The sequence below is a fragment of the Ovis aries genome, chromosome 14 (assembly GCF_016772045.2).
Source record: "Ovis aries strain OAR_USU_Benz2616 breed Rambouillet chromosome 14, ARS-UI_Ramb_v3.0, whole genome shotgun sequence".
Taxonomy (NCBI): Eukaryota; Metazoa; Chordata; class Mammalia; order Artiodactyla; family Bovidae; genus Ovis; species Ovis aries.
The window spans coordinates 5184369-5204493 of NC_056067.1; the positions used below are offsets into that span (position 1 = coordinate 5184369).

Consider the following 20125-nt stretch of genomic DNA (forward strand, 5'->3'; position numbering starts at 1 on the left):
CACTGTCTCTCTCGCTTACTCATTCCTGCACCAGAAATCTTCGAGTGGAAGAGTCGGTGGAAGCATTAAAGCTTCAGGGCCTTAGAACCAGTGAGAAGGCATCCTGCCTGTGAAGGTCATCCACCAGGAGCTCAACCCAGGGCCAGCGGGGTAGAGCTCAGTTCTGGGCTGGAATGTGTGTGTTGTGGGGGAGGGAATTGGGATCAGTGGTGCATTTGTGAAAGAGGAGGAGGAGAAAGGGCTCAGAGCAGGAAAGAGCCTGGGAGACAGCTAGTATTTGTCAAGCTCCTACTGCGTGCCAGGCTCAGTGCCCTGACGGCACTGGGGCATCTTCACAGGGTCCTGAAGGCAGGCCTGCAGAACCTGGTTCCCCGCCGTTCACACAGGAAGCCTTGCCCGACAGCATCAGACTTCGAGTCTAAGTGTGTCTGGTGCTGAAACCATGCTCTTTCCCCTGAGTGTCTGCGGTCGAGTGTTGCCTGACTCAGGGTTTGCTGGGGCCTGGCTCTGGGCCGGAGCTGGTGGCGTGAAGCCCTCTCATTCCACGCCTGTGAATGGATCCCTCAGTCCATCACCCAGGAGGCGTGAGCAGGGGTGCCAGGCAGACTTAGATCTAGCTACTCTGACTTAGATACCGGTGAAGGGACCTCGTAGACATCTCCTCTGGGAGGACGGGGAGGGTTTCTAATGTGTAGCTCCTGACCAAGCAAGAAGGGAGACTGTTGCTTGAAATGGGTTGTTAGGGACTGAATGTGTCCTCCAAGATTCCTGGGCTGAAGCCCCAGTGGCCAGCATGGTGGCCTTTGGAGGGAGGGGGTTAGGTTTAGATGAGGTCATCCTGGGGTCAGTGCCCTGATAGGATGAGGAAAGCAGAGCTGTCTCCTGCTGTGCGCCCTGAGGAAGGGTCCTCTGAGGACACAGCCTGGGGCAGCCCCTGCAAGCCTAGAAGAGAACTTTCACCACAGGTGAGATCCCATCTTGCTGAAGGTCAGGGTCCCAGGACCTTGATCTGGGACTTCCCAGCCCCCAGAGCTGTCAGAAATCAGCATCTGTTCCGTAAATCCCCCAGCCTCTGGTATTTTCTTACAACAGCCAAGCAGACAAAGGCATGGGCCTAGCACACGGTGACCCACAGAATCGGAAGCCGCATGCCTGGGTCCGTGTCATGGACCAGCCAGGTATTTCCTCTGGGCCTTGAGCAAGTCACTTATCTTCTCTAAGCCCCAGTTTCTTCATCTATAAAATGGGGATGCATTAGCAACCTTCCTCAAGGCTCGTGCGTGCGCGCTAAGTTGCTTCAGTCGTGTCCGACTCTTTGCGACCCCATGGACTGTAGCTCACCAGGCTCCTCCATCCATGGGAGTCTTCAGGCAAGAATACTGGAGTGGGTGGCCACGCCCTTCTCTGGGGACCTTCCTGACCCAGGGATTGGACCCGTGTCTCCTACAGCTCCTGCACTGCAGGCAGATTCTTTACCGCTGAGCCACCAGGGAAGCCCCAAGGCTCAGTACCAATTAAGTGCTCAGTACTTAGTACCACTGACATCATTCACAGCATCCTCATCATTATTAAAAGTCAACGTCATTCACACTGTCATCAACGTCATTCACATCACTGTCACCCCGAGAAGCACTAGTACATGGTCTCCATTTGCCCTTGACCAGGGGTCCGTGTTGGGAAAATCTGTGAATGACAGATACACACAGAACCCAGAGGTCAGCCTTTCCATGCAAGCATCAGTGGTGGCCTCCTTAGGGGAAAGCGTGCTTTGGAAACCAGGTCACAGAGGAAAGTACCTTTTATTGTACCGAGCCAAGAGGTCTGTCGTGGACGTGCAGAGGGAGCCCGGCCTAATTGCGTTGATAATACAATCCCGTAACTCATTCTGCCAGCACAGAGGTAGATGGGCGGTCCCCGTCGTTGCAACTGAGCTTTGCCCCCGTTCTCCTAGGAGAGACATCAGCGCTCCAGTAGTGATTAAAGTGCCTCGGACGAGCCCTTGCTATTAAGTTTGTGACTTCAGTTTAATAAAAGGTAGTATATTAAAATGGAAACACGTTATTGTTGATAAGGACTGAACATGTTATAAATCAGATTAAAGCTCCGATAATACAAAATGCAAGGAAAGAAAGCTAAGGGTTATTGACTACCTACTATGCACTGTTTGTTCCTCTGCACACTTAGAGACATCTCTGCAGGATATCCTGCGCCTTCGAGTAAATCAAGTCTGGCTTCTCTGATACATTCATATATTTCATTATCAGACATTCAGCATTCAGGAGATTACAAGAGAGGCATCCAGGTGACTGGGGAATAGTTGCTCCAGATGATAAGCTCTTTGGACTAGATCAACACTGGCTTAATGAAGTTTTGCTGTGTGTTATTATTTTTTTCCTGATAGAAAATCAAGCGACTCTTGTCTTCTTTCACTGTTCTCAGCCCCTTTGCTAACTCCTTATGACCCCCTTTTTTCTGATTCCATAGAAACTTTTAAAAAATCTAAATTGATGGATTTCTTTTAGCTCTAAGTTCCTAGAATTCTACCAGGGACCTGACAGATGAAGGCTTAATTGCCAAGGCATGCAAACAAAAGTAGGCAGCTTAGCTGAGAAAGTGCAGAGAGAAGGAAGAGCTCCCCACCTTCCCTGGAGCCAGGCGTTAGGTCCAGGTGAGGGTCTAGAAAGTATTCAGCCTCCACTTAATCCAGCTGCTTCTACAGGTAACTTCTTCATGGGGCCAGCGCACCATTGTTTAAAGACTTCGTAAGACCAGAGTGAGGGTGTGTGCGTTGGGGAGAACTCCCTATCTGACTGGAGAGGCTCGTGGGGTCTGGGCTTGCTCCCCTCCGCTGCCCAATTCCAGGTAAGGCCATGTGCCCATTGGAGACATGTGAGTGTTCCTGCCTGTCCATCTAGAGCACACCAGGGACCCTGGGATGACCAAAAAACAAAAATTGATAGTACACATTGAACTGCCCTGCCCCCTCTTTTGTGGTAATCCTTTAATGATAGGTATTTCCACCCGCGTGTTACAGATGAAGCTTTAAACAGGTCAGGAGGTTGGTCTGTGGTCATGGGATTCATCCGTGGGCCGCCTGGCCTTTGAAGACCAGTCTCGCTGGAACTTTCTACCACATTTGTTGTTGTTCAGTTGCCAAGTCGTGTTTGACTCTTCACGACCACATGGACTGCAGCACACCAGGCTTCCCTGTCCCTCACCATCTCCCGGAGTTTGCCCAAGTTCATGTCCGTTGACTCAGTGATACCATCCAACCATCTCGTCCTCTTTCAGCCTCTGTCTACCACATCGCACTTCCTTATAGTCCCTGACATCATTCTCAGAACAGAAAAAACAGAGGGGCCTCGAGAGGTTATCTTCTGGGTGTGCCATGGTGGATGGCACAGAGCTAGCAAGCACATGGGAGGTGCCCAGGCCCCCTTCTGAAAGGAAAGGTGAGCACCTCGTGGGGTGGGGGTGTCACAGGGCGCAGTGGCTGGGAGTGGACAGGGCGGCGCCCTCAGCACGGCCGCCTGTAGCGCCTGACCTTGGCCCCGGGGTGCTTGCTGGAAGAGGCTGCTTCCTTCGTGGCTGGCCAGGCCTCCTCTCGCACTCCGAGCCAGGCTCTTCTCTCAGGATGACTGCCGGGCACCACACGCCACCCTCAGCACTTTGCAGACATTGTTTGCACTGTCAGTTCAGCCAGACAGGGAGGGACTGTCACTGCCCGTTTTACAGATCAGCCAGCCAGGGTTTGGAGGGGTGAGTGGTTTTGAGTCCTCAGTAGCCAAGGGCAGAGTCAAGCTCTGACCCCAGGGGCTGGGCTCAGGAGTTGGCCCTCCCATTTGTAGATCTCTCTGCTCAGAGCCTGCCTCTCCCCCTCCCCGCCCTTCCCTTTGGTCCTGGTCCAGCTTACCTCTCTTTGCCCTCATCTTCCTCCATCGCCGTTTTTTTTTCTTTTTTTCACCCAGTGCAAACAGCCTCTGAAAGACCCAGCCCGCTGGCCTTGGGTTCTGATAAGATCTGGCTGTTGCTCCCTTTGTCTGGTCTGTACCTGCCTTTTCTGAATGGCCTTGTTAATTGCAATTGACTCCCCTAGAATGTGGATGGCAGTGCTATTTGACACTGGACTAATGCCTCTGACTTCTCCTTGGTGCTTCCAGCAGCAGGCTGGAGGGGCCGGGAGGGGGGTCAGAGGGAAGACAGAGCACTTCTGATTCCAATAAAATACATCAGCGCCTTAGAGCTCTCCTATCTGTCAAGTCCATCTCTCTGTCTCTCCCCCGCCCGCCGCTCTCTCTGTCAGATGTTATTTCTAGGAAGTCACAGTAAAATGAGAAGTTACGGGGAGATACCATAGTTGTAGCTCCCGGAACATTCAGGTGTTTTGTTTGTTTGGGGCTTTGCTGCTGTTGTTGTCATTTTCGGGATTTAGTCCTAAGCATGAGAACCTGAGTGTTATGAATCCAGAGCAAGAGAATTAATAGGTCTGGGAGCTGGTGGTAGAGCTTGCTTTTGTGCAGGCCTGCTAAGTCTCAGGCCTGCTAAGTGTCAGGCCTGCTTTGAGAACATAATCTTCCAACAGTCCTGTGAGGGAAGTATATGAAAGACCATCTGAGAGCTAGGAGAACTGAGGCTGCAGGGCTGGCTCTCTGTCCAGTTCTTGATCATTACTGTCCTCTTAACACCAGCGGAGGAGGCTCAGTTCACAAGCCTGCGTATGTATCATTAGTCGGACCGCCTTGGACCTCAAGCTGGGCAGAGTTGCTTGTGCAGGCGGTCAGGCCTGGTGGGCCTGCCTACAGGGAGACAGGCATTGTGCTCGGACATTCTCATGCTTTTTCTTTTTCTCATAGGAACCTCCCAAGGTTCCTCTGCGAGGTCAGAATGAGTCTCCCATTTTGCAGATGAGAAAACGGATGCACAGGAGAGGAAAAAATATGAAGATCTGAGGTCGCATAGTCTGTTCATTACCAACCTGGGAGTAAAGGAGGGTGGTTCAGGATGACTGAGCAGGAGAGGTGGGCTCGGGGGAGCACGCCCTCCCCAGCTCCAGGGGTGTAGGCCTGGTCGCTCTGCCTCCGGCCCAGGTGGACAAACAGTAAAGAGGACTCTGATGCCAGCTGAGAAGGCCCAGGAGGAGGGCATTTGGGGCCTGGTCACTCTGTGTCTGGCCTGGGTGGATGAACAGTAAAGAGGGCTCTGATGCCAGCTGAGGAGGCCCAGGAGGACGGCATTTGGGGCCTGGTCGCTCTGTGTCTGGCCTGGGTGGACGAACAGTAAAGAGGGCTCTGATGCCAGCTGAGGAGGCCCAGGAGGAAGGCATCTGAGGCCCACAGTCTGTTTCCTCATTTTTAAAAAATGTATTTTTATTTTAATTATTTTTTTAATTGGAAGAAAGTTGCTTCACAATATTGTATTGGTTTCTGCCATACAACAACACAAATCAGCCATAAGTGTAGTGTATCATCTCCCCCTTGAGCCTGCCTCGCATCCCCGCATCCCCTCCCTCTGGGCCTCTGAGTGGGTTCTAGAGAGGTGGATGAACCTAGCACCTGTTATTCCAAGTGGAGTCAGAGAGAAACAGATGCTGTATATTAACGCATACATATGGGATGTGGAAAAATGGTGCTGATGAGCCGAGCTAGTGTCTCTTCTCTCAATTCAGCCTTGTGCTGGGGCCATTTCTGGTGTGTGACCGCACAGGCAAGGGAGTGACATGGGAGAGCTGGGCTCAGAATTTTAAAAAAACTGAGGAAACAAAATGAATCTCAAGAGTCCTAAGGAGGCAGGTAGAGTGTCTGAAGCTGCAGACTGTACAAGGCGCTTCAGTGGTGAGTTGGCAGCTTTCAGCACCTAAAATTCCAGATGTTTGAGCCCTCTTATAATGCCAGCTGCCAGCAAAGGCCCCTCTTTGGGCTGGCTGGGCCTGCAGAGCCGGCCGCGCTTTCAGAGGGGCAGGGCTCCCCCTTCCTCTGTGTCGCCTGCCTGGCCCCACGGTCCTGGGGGTGCTCAGTGCCTGGAGGTGGGTGAAGAAGGAGTGTGGTCAGGAAGAGCCGCCAGCCACTGCACGTCTCTGATCTAGGCATTAGTTTTCTCCTCCATTAAATGGAATCCCTGAAACCCACACCACAGAATTGCCAGAAGGGTGAACAGTGTAGCGGATGCAGGTGCTTCAGTAGCTCAGAAAGTTATCACAGCTACTGTTTCATTTGTTTGCATCGCACACCCCCACCTACCCACTCACTCCCAGTCCTTCAGGGTTCAAAGCATGAAAAACCAGAAGCCCAGAGAAGTGTCTGGGAGAGGACTGGAGGGAGGCAGGCTGCCTTTGTCAAGAGGTACCTTCTCTAAGTACCGTTCTTTTCCGTGGATTTCACAATGACCCTCATTAGGAACAAAGCTTTGTGAACCTGTGTTTATTCTGCCCCCTCCCCCCCTGGAGATTTTCCTAAAGGAAAAGGCATAGGAACCCCAACCCAAGCCAGAATCGAGTGCATAGATGACAATAGGAACCATCCTGGGCAGAAAAGCCTCCTTTTTAATTAGAATCCTGGAAGGACAGACCCTCTAATTGCTGCACTGCTAGTGTCAGGGCCATCAATATCGGTGCCTCTTTCATTAATAAACTGGCAAGTCAGACGCCGCAGGAGGGGGAGACCCCGCGCCCCGCTCCCCTTCCCACCCCAAGCTCCGCTTAATCAATGGCAGACACCGCGATCAAACAGGGAAAGAACATGTAAATCAGCTGCATTAATTCCGCAGGCCTCAGCCAGGCAGACGGAAGGGTGGACACGAAAGGGAGCCTTCATCCGTGTGCCTGCGACGCCCCGGCTCTGGCGAACCCAACCAAGAGGCAGTTAAATGGCCCCGCAGATTGCGAGTGACTCGGGGAATGCCTGGGTTTATGTATGGATTAGCACCCTGATAGACCCTGAGTAGCAGAAGACGAAGACTAATTACCTGACAACACTCCCCTCCACTCGCCTGGGTCATTGGAATTAATTTCTGCTTTCAGGCCTGGCAGAAAGCAGCTGCAGAATTTCAGTTCAATACTCAAATTAACGGGGAGCCGAAGTTATTTCTCCGCGCGGGCGGCGTTAGAGGAGTGGGCTGCCAAATAGATCTTGATCGCAGACACCAAAGAGAGCATTATTCCTCCCTTTTCAACAAGAGCCTCGGGTCCGTGGAAGGTGCCGAGGAGGAAAAAAGAAATAACACCAATTTTGCTGGAGGGTAAACACTCAAGTGCTGTATTAAATGGGGTGTGACATCCCTGGGTAGGAGTCTTCTTGCCCCACCCCACCCCAGTAATTTACAATTTCTCTCCATTTAACAGCAACAGCAAAATATTTAAATGTATGGCCCTTTTGTATATGCCAAGTTGGAATTCCTCATCAAGGGGTATTTGTGAATATTTCGTCTCCCGCATGGCTTGTCATCAGGATGTACACTCACTCTTATTTCAAGGGTGAGGGCGTGATGTGGAGAGGGCAGTAGGGAGGGGGTGCAGGGGAGATGGGAGAAGTCAGAGGTGGGATTTGAACCCAGGGCTTCAGTCTCCAACTTCCTCTTTCTGTCCCTCTGTGTTGACTTTTTTTTTTTTTTTTGCTCCAAGATCTTTCCTCTCTGGGCTTCCTGCTTGCCTTCCAGCCTTGGTGGGAATCCGTGACATCTGCGGAGCACCGTCTGTGTGCACCAGGTCAAGTTCTTCCCCATCCAGGCTATCCCTTCTCACCTCATTGGTTTCTGTGATCTCCGCACCCCCAGGGCCCACCGGATGGATGAGGTTCACAGGCACGCTATGTTCTTGCCTTGGGCTCCTGCCAGCTCAGATAACTGCAGGCCCGAGGCCACTTCCCACTTAGACCACTGTGCCTTTTGCTCGGTTACATATCAGAACTCATCACTGGGGACTTGTGGGCAACCAGACGCATTAGTCACAGGTGAAGGAAAAGCATCACTGTTCTAACCCTGCCCAGCCTTTTAGGGTCGGGACACAGTTAACAAATTCTGGAATCCTGCTGTCAGGATTCAGGTTACATCCCGCATCTTGGTGTTAGCTGTCGTGTTCAGTTGCTAAGTCATGTCCGACTCTTTGCAACCCTGTGGACTGTAGCATGCCAGGCTCTTCTGTCCTTCGTTATCTCCTGGAGTTTGATCACATTCACATCCATCGAGTCGGTGATGCCATCCAATCATCTCATCCTCTGCCACCGCCTTCTTCTTTCCCTTCGGTGTTTCCCAGCATCAGGGTTTTTCCAGTGAGTCGGCTCTTTGCATCAGGTGGCCAAAGGGTTCGTGCTTCAGCATCAGTCCTCCCAGTGAATATTCAGGGTTGATTTCCTGTAGGATTGACTGGTTTGATCTCCTTGCTGTCCAAGGCACTCTCAATGCTCTTAATAGATGTGAAACCCTGGGGTTATTGCTTCTGATACTAACATCATTACTAGTATCTACCATTGTTGTTACTGGCATTATTACTAGTACTGCATGGGGATTCTGCAAGGATTAAGTTAAGTTCATGGACGTGAAATACTTAAAACTGTGCCTGGCCCAGAGTAAGCTCTCAATAAATGATGGCTCTACAGTGACCCCTGACCCCAGTAACCCAGGCTCCGTAACCCAAGATACGGGCCTCTTTGTTTGCCTGAAATGACAGAAGAGCTGTCTGTGGACAACTGTGGAGACCTGAGACCCTGTATTGAGGATCTCAGGTTGAACTGTACTGAGCCCCTCCCTGCCCTTTTCACACCTAAGAATTAAAACGGAAACATGTACTTTTAGAAAATAGCTACCACTTATCAAGTACTTGCCGTGTCCCTAGCTTCCTCATATTTATCCAGCAACAAAGCCAGACCACAGAGGCAAACCGTAGCTGCCACCGGATTTGTGAGCAGCACGGACGCCACACAGCCAGGTCAGGGGACCTGAGCCTGGTCGTCGCGTCTTCAAGCCCACGCGGCAGCCAGGCACCCCCTTGTGCCCTGAGGAAGCAGTTAGGCCCCTTCGGACGTGCCCAGCTGTAGGCCTGTGGCCTGGTGGCGTCCCCACTGCCTGGAGCCAGCTGGCCCCCGTGGGAGAGGAGGCTAATCAGGCACGCACCGAATCTGCTTAGGAGGCTGTTTCACGTAGTTTTATACCCTGGCTCCTAATAAAGGTCCCGTTATAAATGATCGTCTCACTATGATGTACTGGTTCCTCACCTTCTAGGAACTGATTTAAAAGGAAGCCCCAGACTTCTTGTGGCTACGGAGTTTGTTCCTATTCCTCTTTGCTCGCTCAGCAGCTGAAGTGGTGTTGGGGGACAACACCCCAGCCCCACACACAAAAAATTGTTTTTTGTCCAGCATGAGGCATTTGCCGTAATGAGTGACCAGATCACTTGATATCCTGATACTTCATGAAGAAAGTCACTCCTCTGTATCCCATCTCCCATTCTCATTTACTCAGTTTGTGTATGCTTCGCTGGCTGTGCTGCTGCTGCTGAGTCGCTTCAGTCGTGTCCGACTCTGTGCGACCCCATAGACGGCAGCCCACCAGGCTCCCCCGTCCCTGGGATTCTCCAGGCAACAACACTGGAGTGGGTTGCCATTTCCTTCCCCAATGCACAGAAGTGAAAAATGAAAGTGAAGTTGCTCAGTCGTGTCCGACTCTTCCTGAACCCATGGACTGCAGCCCACCAGGCTCCTCCATCCATGGGATTTTCCAGGCAAGAGTGCTGGAGCGGGTGCCATTGCCTTCTCCAGCTATAGAGGAGGAAAAAAGTAATTATTACCTTATGTAAGTGAGAATTCCAGGACTATCGTGGGTTCAGCCTGTGCTGGACCCAGGTATTCAGATGTCATGAAGTTTTTTTCTTCCCCTATGAGGCTCGGCTTTTCCCTGTATAGATATAGAAGCATCTTTCATTGATGATGGTAAAGAAAGATACACCTTTTGTCAAAACCTGGAGTTGACCAGTTGACTGGCATTGATCTTGTTGGCTGGGGGAAGGGGGTTGGGATTCTTGGTTCAGCCTGTAGGAATGTTTGCACAGTATAGATCATCTGCCATCATGAGACGCCAAAACACCTGGATTGGGACCGAGGATACAACTGTTTCCCTTGGGAATTAGGGTGCTTTATGGAAAGGGCAAATGAATGCCAGCCAGGCACACGCAGACCATGTTGAAGGGCTCACTTCACAGTCTGGCTCACCTCTCTTTCCACCTTGGAGACTGGCTGGTTACTCTGATTTCTTCTGTCTTTCTCCACATTTATGGGCTTCCCAGGGGCTCAGTGGTACAGAGCCCACCTGCCAGTGCCAGAGACAAAAGAGACGTGGGTTCAATCCCTGGGTCGGAAAGACACCCTGGATGTCTTTCTGCACAAATACGTCGTTACACAAATCACAGGATTGTAGAATAATGGTCCATTTTCAACATGTGATCAGATACTTTGCAGAGCACCTTTGGATCTGTTAGGGAAGGAGATGAATCTCCACCTGCCTTTTTGGCCTAATTTCCATTGCATTAAACCTTCCCTGCTTCCATTCTCTGAGAGCAGGCCTATTCCTCCCCATTTAAAAAATCAGAGCTATATTTCCTCTGTGCTCACTAAGCTCCAGTCCCACACCAGCCCTTAGAATATCACCTCCCTTCTGCCTCAAAATAATCCCAAGTGAACCTCAGGATCACCTGTCTGCTAAGTGGCAGATCCTGGCTTTAAACCCTAGATCCAAAACAGAAAGTTCTAGAACATAGACCGAACATGTATTGGCTAAGGCTGGTGACATGAAACCAAGTTTTTCCTGCTTTGGGGAAATCCCAACCATTTTCCTGTCCAACTCTATAAAGACCTAGAGACTTTTTTTTTAACTGCTGTTTTTCCAAAGAGCAACATTAGTAGTCACTTTGGCAGAAATTTCACATGAACAGCGAGTGTCTCCATTCGCTTTAGCGCAGTCTTTTCCATTGTTCATCCAGCTTCTTGGACCTTCCTATGTGCACACCGCACTTGCTCACCCAGGACAGGTGGGCGGCACCTTGGAGAAGATGAAGGCAGAGAGAAAATCAGTCGGACGGGAAGTATGTTGAAAGATGCCTGAATAAATTACCACCTCCCAGGAGTGGTATGAAAAATAGCTATTTCTGTGGGACGCCAGAGCACTTTTTTCCTCTCAAATTCACGCATACCCCTGGGTGAAGGCCCGGGGCGACGGGGAGTCTGTTCCTAGGCTGTGGGGAGCTTTCTGAGACTTCAGTGCCCTTGTGGTCAGGAGGCACTGTGGGTGGTCCAGCCAGCCAGTCCCCCTGCATAGGCTGCTTGTGGGAAGAGTTTTCATCACAGTCTTTTTCATGGACAGCTTTGGGATAAACGGTTACAGGTCACTAAATGGTCTTGCTAATGAGAGACTGGGTATACAAATGGATAATGGCCAGGCCGTATCTGATCATAGACCTCTGACCCGCAGCCTCCACAGCCATCAGCCAGAAATGCTCAGGACTAGGTCAGTAACACCCAGCGTTGCTAATTTTTGTCATTACTTCCATCTTCAGGACCAGCTAGAGAAAACCAGATATGCTCCCAAACCAAGCCCCTAGGATGTCACGCTCCTAGCTGGCCTGCCCCTAGCTTCCCCAGGCTGACGGCCTCCAATCATAACACCCTGAAGCCTTCCCTTTTCCTATTAGAAAATGTGCCCTCTTCCTTGTCTGCCTTTGAGCGTCTAGCTGACTCCCCTGCTAGAACAAGCTTTGACTAGAAGGCCCCTGTTTATTCTCCTTCGGGTGGCCTGGGCTTATCTGCTAGGCTGACTTTCCCCTGTTCATTTTTTCACCCAGCTCTTCTCCTGTCTATCAACACGCAACCTTGATCTGCCCGTACCCCTCCCCATCTGCCTGAACCCCTCCCACTCTCTTTTCCTCTCCTCTCCCCCTGGTCCTTTTGTTTCGTGTGTGTGGCCACTTCTGACCTCAGTAAAAATAACTTTGTTGTAGCCATTAACACGATCATTTTATATGTTGAAGGCCCAGAGTGTCCAAGGTGGGTGCACCCATCCTCTCATCTAACCCATAGGGGAGCCTGACAGGCACCCTCTGTCCCCATCTCACAGGCCCGGTCAGTGGGCAGGGGAATTGAGTGATCCTGTCAGCCTAAGGAAGGAGGGGAGGAGGGTGAGAAAGGGAAGCAGCAGGAAGAATGAATGAAGTCTGAAAAGAAAAGAAAAGTCGTTTGGCTGAGTTGTATAAAAATGATCTTTTTTTTTGTCCCTTTTAATGTATCACTCCATACGGTGACCACAGTGTTTCTTCAGTTTATTCAGGGCCTAGTTTGGAGATGAAAAGGTGTGTATATCTTCTTAGGACTCTTCACTGTTAAGATTTTATTGGCTTATAGTTGACCTGCAATGCTGTGTTCAAGTGTACAGAGGTGATTCAGTTATACATACACATCTGTTTATTCCTTGTCGGATACCTTTCTCATATGGTTGTCACAGAACATTGAATGGAGTTCCGTGCGCTGTATAGTAGGTCCTTGCTGGTTTTCCCCAGGCGGCTCAGTGGTAAACAATCTACCTGCCAATGCAGGAGGCCCAGGTTCGATCCCTGGGTTGGGACGATCCCCTGGAGAAGGGAACGGCAGGCACCCCACTCCAGTACTCTTGCCTGGAGAGTCCCATGGACAGAGGAGCCTGGCGGGCTGCAGTCCATGGGGTCACGAGAGTCGGACACGACCGAGCACACGTATAGACAGCAGTGTGTGTATGTTCACCTCCAGCTCCCAGTTTATCCTGCCCCTGCCCCCCACGTGTCCGCTTTAGTAACCGTAAGTTTCTTTTTCAACACCTGCACCTCTGCTTCTGTTTTGTAAGTTCATTTGTATCATTAAAAAGATTGGACCCCACGTCTCAGCGATGTCATGTGGCCTTTGTCTCTGTCTGACGCAGTGTGACCATCTCTGGGTCCCTTCACGTTGCTGCGGATGGCGTTGTTTCGTCTTTCTTGTGGCTGAGTAGTGTTTTGCCTTTCAGAAAAACGCACTCATTTCTGTACACTTGCAGATAGTTCCCTCCTTAAATTCCGTAAGCTGGAGACAACACGCACGTCCCAAGGGAACACAGATTTCAGTTTTGTCACCTGTGTGAAACTAGGGTCACGACACCCTGTTCTCACTGTCGTCCACCACGGTGGGAGCCGGCTGCGACGGCAGCCCGCTGGTGAGATGTCTAATATTCCCCCAGTGCCTCAGTCTGCCCCTAAAGCCTCAGGGGTGTGGATCCAAGGACAGCCACCTTCAGTGCGCTCCTCACGAGTTGGTTGTCCACGCCAGCCTCTGAGGTCGTACAGTTAGCGTATGTTGTCACAGTGAGTACTTATTACAATGGAGGTGCTCTCAGGGACCCGGATTTAGTAGTTTTAAATCAGAGGCCAACATGGATTTTTAGGAATTGCATTCACAGTAGATTTCAGGCCTGATGAAAGGTTAGGGAATGGATTTCCATGCCACATCTTGCCCGTCCCACAAATCTCACCTGGCCTGCAAAGGTGCATTTCTGTGAGCCAGCCACCTGAGGCACCCAGAAAATTTCAGAGCTTATAGCATCACCTGCGTGATGAGCCTTCCAGTGAAAAGGGGCGGGGGAAAAGTGGGCTGGCTGTCGAGCTTATATCCTTAACTCTTGTAACAACGTGAGTCTCCTTAATGGAGCGTCTCCTAAGCCTGGCACTGACGGGGATTTGGCTTTCCTGAGCTCAGTTGATAGACCCCTGGCTGCTGGAGCCATCATCCATCTGTTCAGCCACCGTATTCATGAGCAAGTTGGACCCCACCCCAGCCGTGGTGGCTGGCATCTCTTGGCTGGTGTTAGGACCCACCAAGGTTGCCTACACTGTCAGGCAGCGAAGTAGCCCCGTTAGGCAGCATCTTTAGTTAAACGGCCCTGTTTCGTGTGTATCCATCCCCAGCACGCTTAAACGGGCACGGTGAATGTGAGAGGGAGCCCCGAGGTGCCGGAAGCCTGTGGTTCCTTTGTGTCTACAGAAAAGATGTAACGATCGAATTAGACTCTTAAATATCTGTGGATGTCAGGTTGAATACAGGCAGCTATTCAGTGTCTTACTCTGGCAGGAGAACAAGTCCCCTGGAGGTGGGAAGCCATGCGGGTCCCTGGAAGTGTGAGCAGATTGTTAAGAGGGTATCAGAGATGGGCTGGAGGGACACCAGGTGGTAACGTTGGTGCTCATCCAAGGCCCAGGGCTCGACTCTTGTCTTTACCCGGTACCTGCTGGGTGATTCCTTCTTTTCCCCCACTCAAGACCCTCTGTTCATCCACCTGCAGAGACCCAGCTCACCTCCTCGGGCCACATCCGGCCCTCCCCTCTGCCACTGATCCAGGTAGGAAGTGAGCTCTGGAATCAGGCCCCCTTGAGTACAAATCTGGGTTACTTCAAAGTGGTGGAAGTCATAACCAACTTTACTCTTCCTGAGTCTTAGTCTTATCACCTTTAAAATGGGCAGCCTTATTTACTGTACCTGATGGAGTTAGATGTTGTGCAGGTGAGATGGCTGGCAGAATGCCAGGCACAGAGATGGTCAGCAGCATCAGTCACTTTCTTCCCTCTTTTTTTAAAAATGTATTTATTTTTGGTTGCACTGTGTCTTCATTGCTTTGCACGGGCTTTCTCTGGTGGCGAGCAGGGCTGCTCTTCATTGCTGGGTGTGCGCTTCTCACTTCGGTGGCGTCTCTTGCTGCTGAGCACAGACGCGAGGGTGCGAGGGCTTCAGGAGTTGCAGCTTATGGGCTCTCGTGCAGGGGCGCAGTAGTTGTGGCGCACAGGCTTCCTTGGCCCGTGGCATGTGGGATCCTCCCGGGCCAGGGGTGGAACCCACATCCCCTGCGTTGGCAGGAGGATTCTTATCCACTGCTCCGCCAGGGAAGTCCCTCATCCTTTGCTTTCTTGTGATGATTATTTCCTGTGGAGATCAGGTATCTGGTAATGTATGGCTGGCTTTCCTGGGACTGTTTTAAAGGAAACACCTCCAAGCCCCTCACGGTAAGCCAGGCCCAGTAGGCGACTTGAGAGCAAGCCTCTGAGTTACTTAGAGCATGTTTGGAAGCTGTGCCCCATGACTGCCAAATGCAGTCGCGAATGCTGCAAGGGGCTGTACGGGAAGCCGTGATGAATCATGCAGACCGCCAGCGGCTCCCCCTCCTCTCTGGTGACCAGGGCACAACCGGTTTCTCAGCCTGGTCGAGGTCTCCCTGCGCATCCCCATGACAATTGCTCCCGGGGTCAGCACCCAGCCACGAGCGCCAGGACTCCCAGCCCCCTCCCTCCCTCCAGGACTCAAGGTTTATCACGCTCAAGAAGCGGGTGCTGGGGACAAGAAGCCACAACCCTTTTCTTTTTAGAGTCTTACTTTTCTGGAATGAAAACAGAGTTGGTAGATAGGCACGTATTTCTTTTATATATGTATGTATTAGACCATGAATTTCTTAATCTTTGTTAACTAACGAGCTAAGTAAATTCTTTGACTGGACCTAGGCATAAGGCCTGATTGAACTTTTTTTTTCCCCCTGTCTCCTGTCAAGAGTCAAGTGTTACTTTGAAAAAGTTTTTTTTTTTTTTTTTTAATATGTAGTCAATAGTACACATGGTAGAAAGAGGAGAAAAAGAAAATTTAGGCACTTAGGCAGAAGAAAATTAAAATGTTCTGTTAACTCCCTTGCCTTAAGATGATTGCTCTTAATATTTTGTTATTTTTTTCTCTCCTCCATGTGATGACTTTTTAAAAAACACATTTGGGTTTAAGCTTTTAAAACGTTTAAAAGTTTTAAAAAATATAATCTGTGGGTATATGTGTATGTATAATGTAATATGTATATGTGTATATATAATGTAAAATATATAGAGAAAATATATGTATATATATTTTCTTTTTCTTAATAATTTCTCATGTCACTAAACATTGCTTAGGGAAATTCTTGATGTACTGAGAGTGCACCATATGGATGAATTGTATTTTGTTTAACCGTTCCTCGATTGTCGGATAGTTAGCCTTTTTATAGTTTGAACACTGTAGTTTTAAAAAAATTTTATTACAGTATAGTTAATTTACAGTGTTGTGTTAGTTTATACTGTTCAGTAAAGTGAATTAGCTATACATATGCATATATCCCATATTCATATACATATCCCATGTACATATACATACATATATATCCATACATAAATGGATTTTCTTCTCGTTTGGGTCACCATAGAACATTGAGTAGAGTTCCCTGTGCTAAACAGTAGGTTCTCATTATGAACACTGTATTTTTGTTTTCTCATAAATTTTTTTCATTTATATATATTTATTTTAAATTTTTTTTCTTGCAGTTTTATTGATATATAATTGACAGTGCCTTGTAAATTTACGGTTGTCCAGCATAATGATTTCACACATCAAACATGAAACGGGCAGTGGACTTTTAAAGATAAGAACTCCAGTTTATTATTTCCTCATGCCTTGTATATTTTACCATGTAAGCATAGTGATGGCTGACTTCCCCAGTATCCTTTCACTTCCACTGATTAGCCTAAGCCCTAGGTCATGCCCTCTTTGGGAACTCAGACTGTTGCAGAAACTTCTTTGTAAGTCATCTCTTTGCTTCTTAAGCAAAGTGCCTTCCCTCATCCTCAGGTGGAGCGACACTCTCCAAAGGCCAGAGTGACGTCCTGGAGTAAGCCCGGGGTGCGGAGTCAGCCAGTGTGATTTCAGACTAGCTCTGACCCTGCGTCTGGGTGTGTGGTCCGGGCAGGGCTTCTCAGCCCGCCTCGTTTCCAAGCCCCTTACTGTTAGTAGTAAACCAGGTTAATACACTGACAAGAGACTCAGGAGGTGGGAATTCCTTCATGGAGACACAGAATGATCATGCAGTTACTATCACTATCATGGTCCACTCTGGCGATAGTTATCAAGCACGTACTGTGTGCCAGGCTCTATTTCACATTCTAGCAACATGGCAATGGACACACAGATAACGCTGCCCTCATGATTTTTATATTCAAATGAAGGTGGCAGAAATTAACAAGTAAAACAATACACTTAGTGCTTTGGGAAGAGGGACTCAAGTTCTATCTAGATTCTGACTTTTCCAGGATTTAAATAGTAATTTTAGGTGCGCAATTCTTGTTTTTATCTATCTGTCAGTCCATCCAACCATCCTGCCCCCTGGTTCCTCCCTCTCTCTTATTTATATATGTATGTAATCACGTATTTTATATTCTAGAGGCTTTCTCTAGGATCTAAGTAGTAATTTTAGGTGAGCAGTTTTTTTTTTTTTTGTCTTATCAAACAATCTGTCCATTTGCCCATTCCTCCTCCCCATTTGGTTATTGCCTTTGAACTTCTTAATCTGTCTCAACCTACATCCTGAGTAAATTGATTGGACATTGGGATGGAATCTATTTTTGCCATCATCTGGATTTCTGGAAATAGACCAGTATTTCTCAGATTGTGTTCGAAGGACCCCTGGATGTTGTGGTTGTGTTTTCTGATGTGCCCGCTCCCCTGTGTGCGAGCACGCGCGCACGTGTCTGTCTCTGTGATGACCTAGAAAGAGTAACTGAGCATCTGCGGTTCTCTTGGGCAACCACCTTGAAAGCAGCCGCACGCACGTGAGGGGGCCTGTGCTTGTGTTTTGAGCTGGTGGTGACTTTGGCCTCGCTCAGCTGTCTCCCCAGCCTCTGGCACCTCTATCCAGTGTGTGCTGCTGGTCCTCATCACCTGTATGTCACCAAGGCGAAATTGAGGCTCAGGGAAGCTTGAAGGCCCATGGCCACTCAGGCCTCTGGGTGCAGGCGCCAAGAGGTGACCTGAGACCCACTTCCCTCACCCCGAGCTTCTGCCTCTCCCGTCTGTCAGCAGCACCCAGAGCCCAGGGACCCAGGCTCCAAATCTGATGTGATTATTGAGGATAAACCAGCTTATTAGATGCTCCAGAGCTTGCCTCTCCTTTCTGAGAACTTGATACAATAAAGTTGGCTTGATCTCCCCAGCCCCTATCTTGAGGGAACAAGTAAATTAAACAAGTAATTATATCCATAATGTTTTCAGAAGTTAGAAGATTTAAATATATGAATCTCATCTGAGTGTACCGCCTTTTGTCTGCGGTGTTTCCTGCCAGAAGATCTCTTGACAGGAAATAAACATTAAAATAATCTTTAATCCCTTGTCTGGTCTATTACCATTAACAATTGATGCACTTTAATTTTGTGGGATTTTAACTACAAAATGGAACGGCTAAGTAGTGATAATTGGGTTTGGAATTATACGGTCATTTATATCAACAGAGATGCAAGAGGCTGGGAGGGAGGGTGATTAATTATTTACTATTTCCTGGCTGTGGTTCCTTTTATAGAATTTTCTGATATGTTCTGCTGTGAACAATTATCACCAAATGAAAGTAAACAGATCTGTGATCCAAAGCTCGATTTAGAGGTTAGACCGGATTTAGGTGATCCGGGCTTGGTTTTTCAGGGACCCCGCGGGCTGTCCGTGCTCCCCCGTTCAGGGTCCCACGCGCTCTGATTTGGAATATGGTTGTCTATGCACATCTTGAAAACTTCACTGCGCGCAGCCCTGGGGAGATGCCTTGATTTGCCGGGGGGAAAACAAAACCAACGTCGAGTCAGACGTCTGTTCAACACCAATGGCAGGTTGGGAGGGAGCCGTGGCTTATTCTTCCCTAATCCTGGTCGGCTTCATCACAGCGTGGGGAGAGAGAGGAGCAGAAGTGCAGCGTCAGCCTGAGAGGGAGAGTGCCGCTCTGCGGCTGCTTTGCGTGTGAGCAGACGCGCGCACGTGCCTGCACACCTCTCTGTGACCCCGCCCCGCCGTCCAGCGGCCCGTGGGCGTCACGTGGTCAGGCCTGCGCGGTGGGCGGTCACGGCCCGACCCGCGTTTCCTCTCTCTGTCGCCTCGGAGACGCGCATCCACAGGGCGCGCGCGCGTCTGTCTCCTTGGCCCTCCCTCCACCTGACTCCTTCAGAAGCCAGGGGCTGGGCGCCTGCAGCAGGGTCCGCAGTCTGCTGAAGACTGGCGTGTTCCGCGGGCAGCAGGAGGGCGGGCAGCAGGAGGGCGCGCAGAGAGAGGATGTGGACGCCGCCCAGCGCAGCGGCCAGGGCGGCAGGCACGGCACGCGCGGTCCCGGAATGCCGGGGCCTGCGAGCTTGCTCGCTGGCACAGGTGTTCCCTCTGGGCTCATGTGCGCGTTTAATCAGCAGATCAGCAGGCCCCCCGGTGCTTCCTGAGTATACGAGCGGCAGCTCCCCTCGTCCACCCGCACGGCCGACACCAGACGGACATACTGGCATCCCCTCACCCCACCCCGTGGTCTGCCGTCACTGAGTTGCACCAGCCAGGGCCTCAGATCTGCCCCGATGATCATCCCCGTCATCGCCACGCCAGCTCCGCTCGCCGTGGGCCTTGGCCGGGGTCCTTGCCGTCCTTCCTCCCTGATGGCGGCACCCCCGGCTGCCCTGGGCCCGCAGCGCGCTCGCCTCTGCCTGGCGCAGGGAGGGCCCGAGGGCGGGCTGGGACCCCTCCTGCTTTTCCCAGCCTGTGATTCCCGGAGGAAACGGGGCCACTTGGCCTTCTGTAGCCCGGGAGGCGGAGCAGAGAAGGGTTTGCGTCCTGCTTTGTTGCTGGTGCTGTTGTTTACTGGTGGCTTGCTCCGTTTTGCTGTTGTGGGGAGGGTGGATGTTGGTGATGATCTTCTCACCAGGAGGAATCGCTTAGCTCTGGACACTCTTGGGAGGCAGGACTCAAGGGCCAGGCGACTTTGGTGTTCACCTGGTACGAGAGTGTCTCAGCCTCACACTACTGACTTGTGGTTCTGTTAACTCATTGCCATGGGGGCCTTCTCGTGCTTTGTGGGATCTTTACCGGCATCCCAGATCTCTACTCACTTAGACGACAGCAGCCCCCACCTCCCTCCCAAGTCCCGCAAAGCCAAACATTTCTGTGGAGAGTCTCAAACATCCCTTGGCCAGGGGCAGAATCACCCCTTGTCGAGAACCCTTGCTTCATGCTCTTCTCCAGAGTATTGATTTTTTTTTAATCCAAGGGAAAGTTTCTATACTCATAGAACAAAGAAA

The 20125-nt window shown here is 50.4% G+C and overlaps 1 protein-coding gene and 1 long non-coding RNA gene across 3 annotated transcripts in view; both read left to right on the forward strand.

Annotated features, from left to right (window-relative positions):
- Positions 1–20125, forward strand: part of WWOX (WW domain containing oxidoreductase) — a 915505-nt gene that overhangs the window by 430039 nt on the left and 465341 nt on the right. The gene's annotated exons all lie outside the window — the stretch shown is intronic.
- LOC121816358 (uncharacterized) overlaps positions 1–20125 on the forward strand; it is a 34763-nt gene continuing 14638 nt past the window's right edge. Inside the window, exon 1 of the long non-coding RNA XR_006055899.2 lies at positions 1–20125. This exon is cut by the window's right edge and continues 13327 nt beyond it. This is a non-coding gene — a long non-coding RNA (uncharacterized LOC121816358).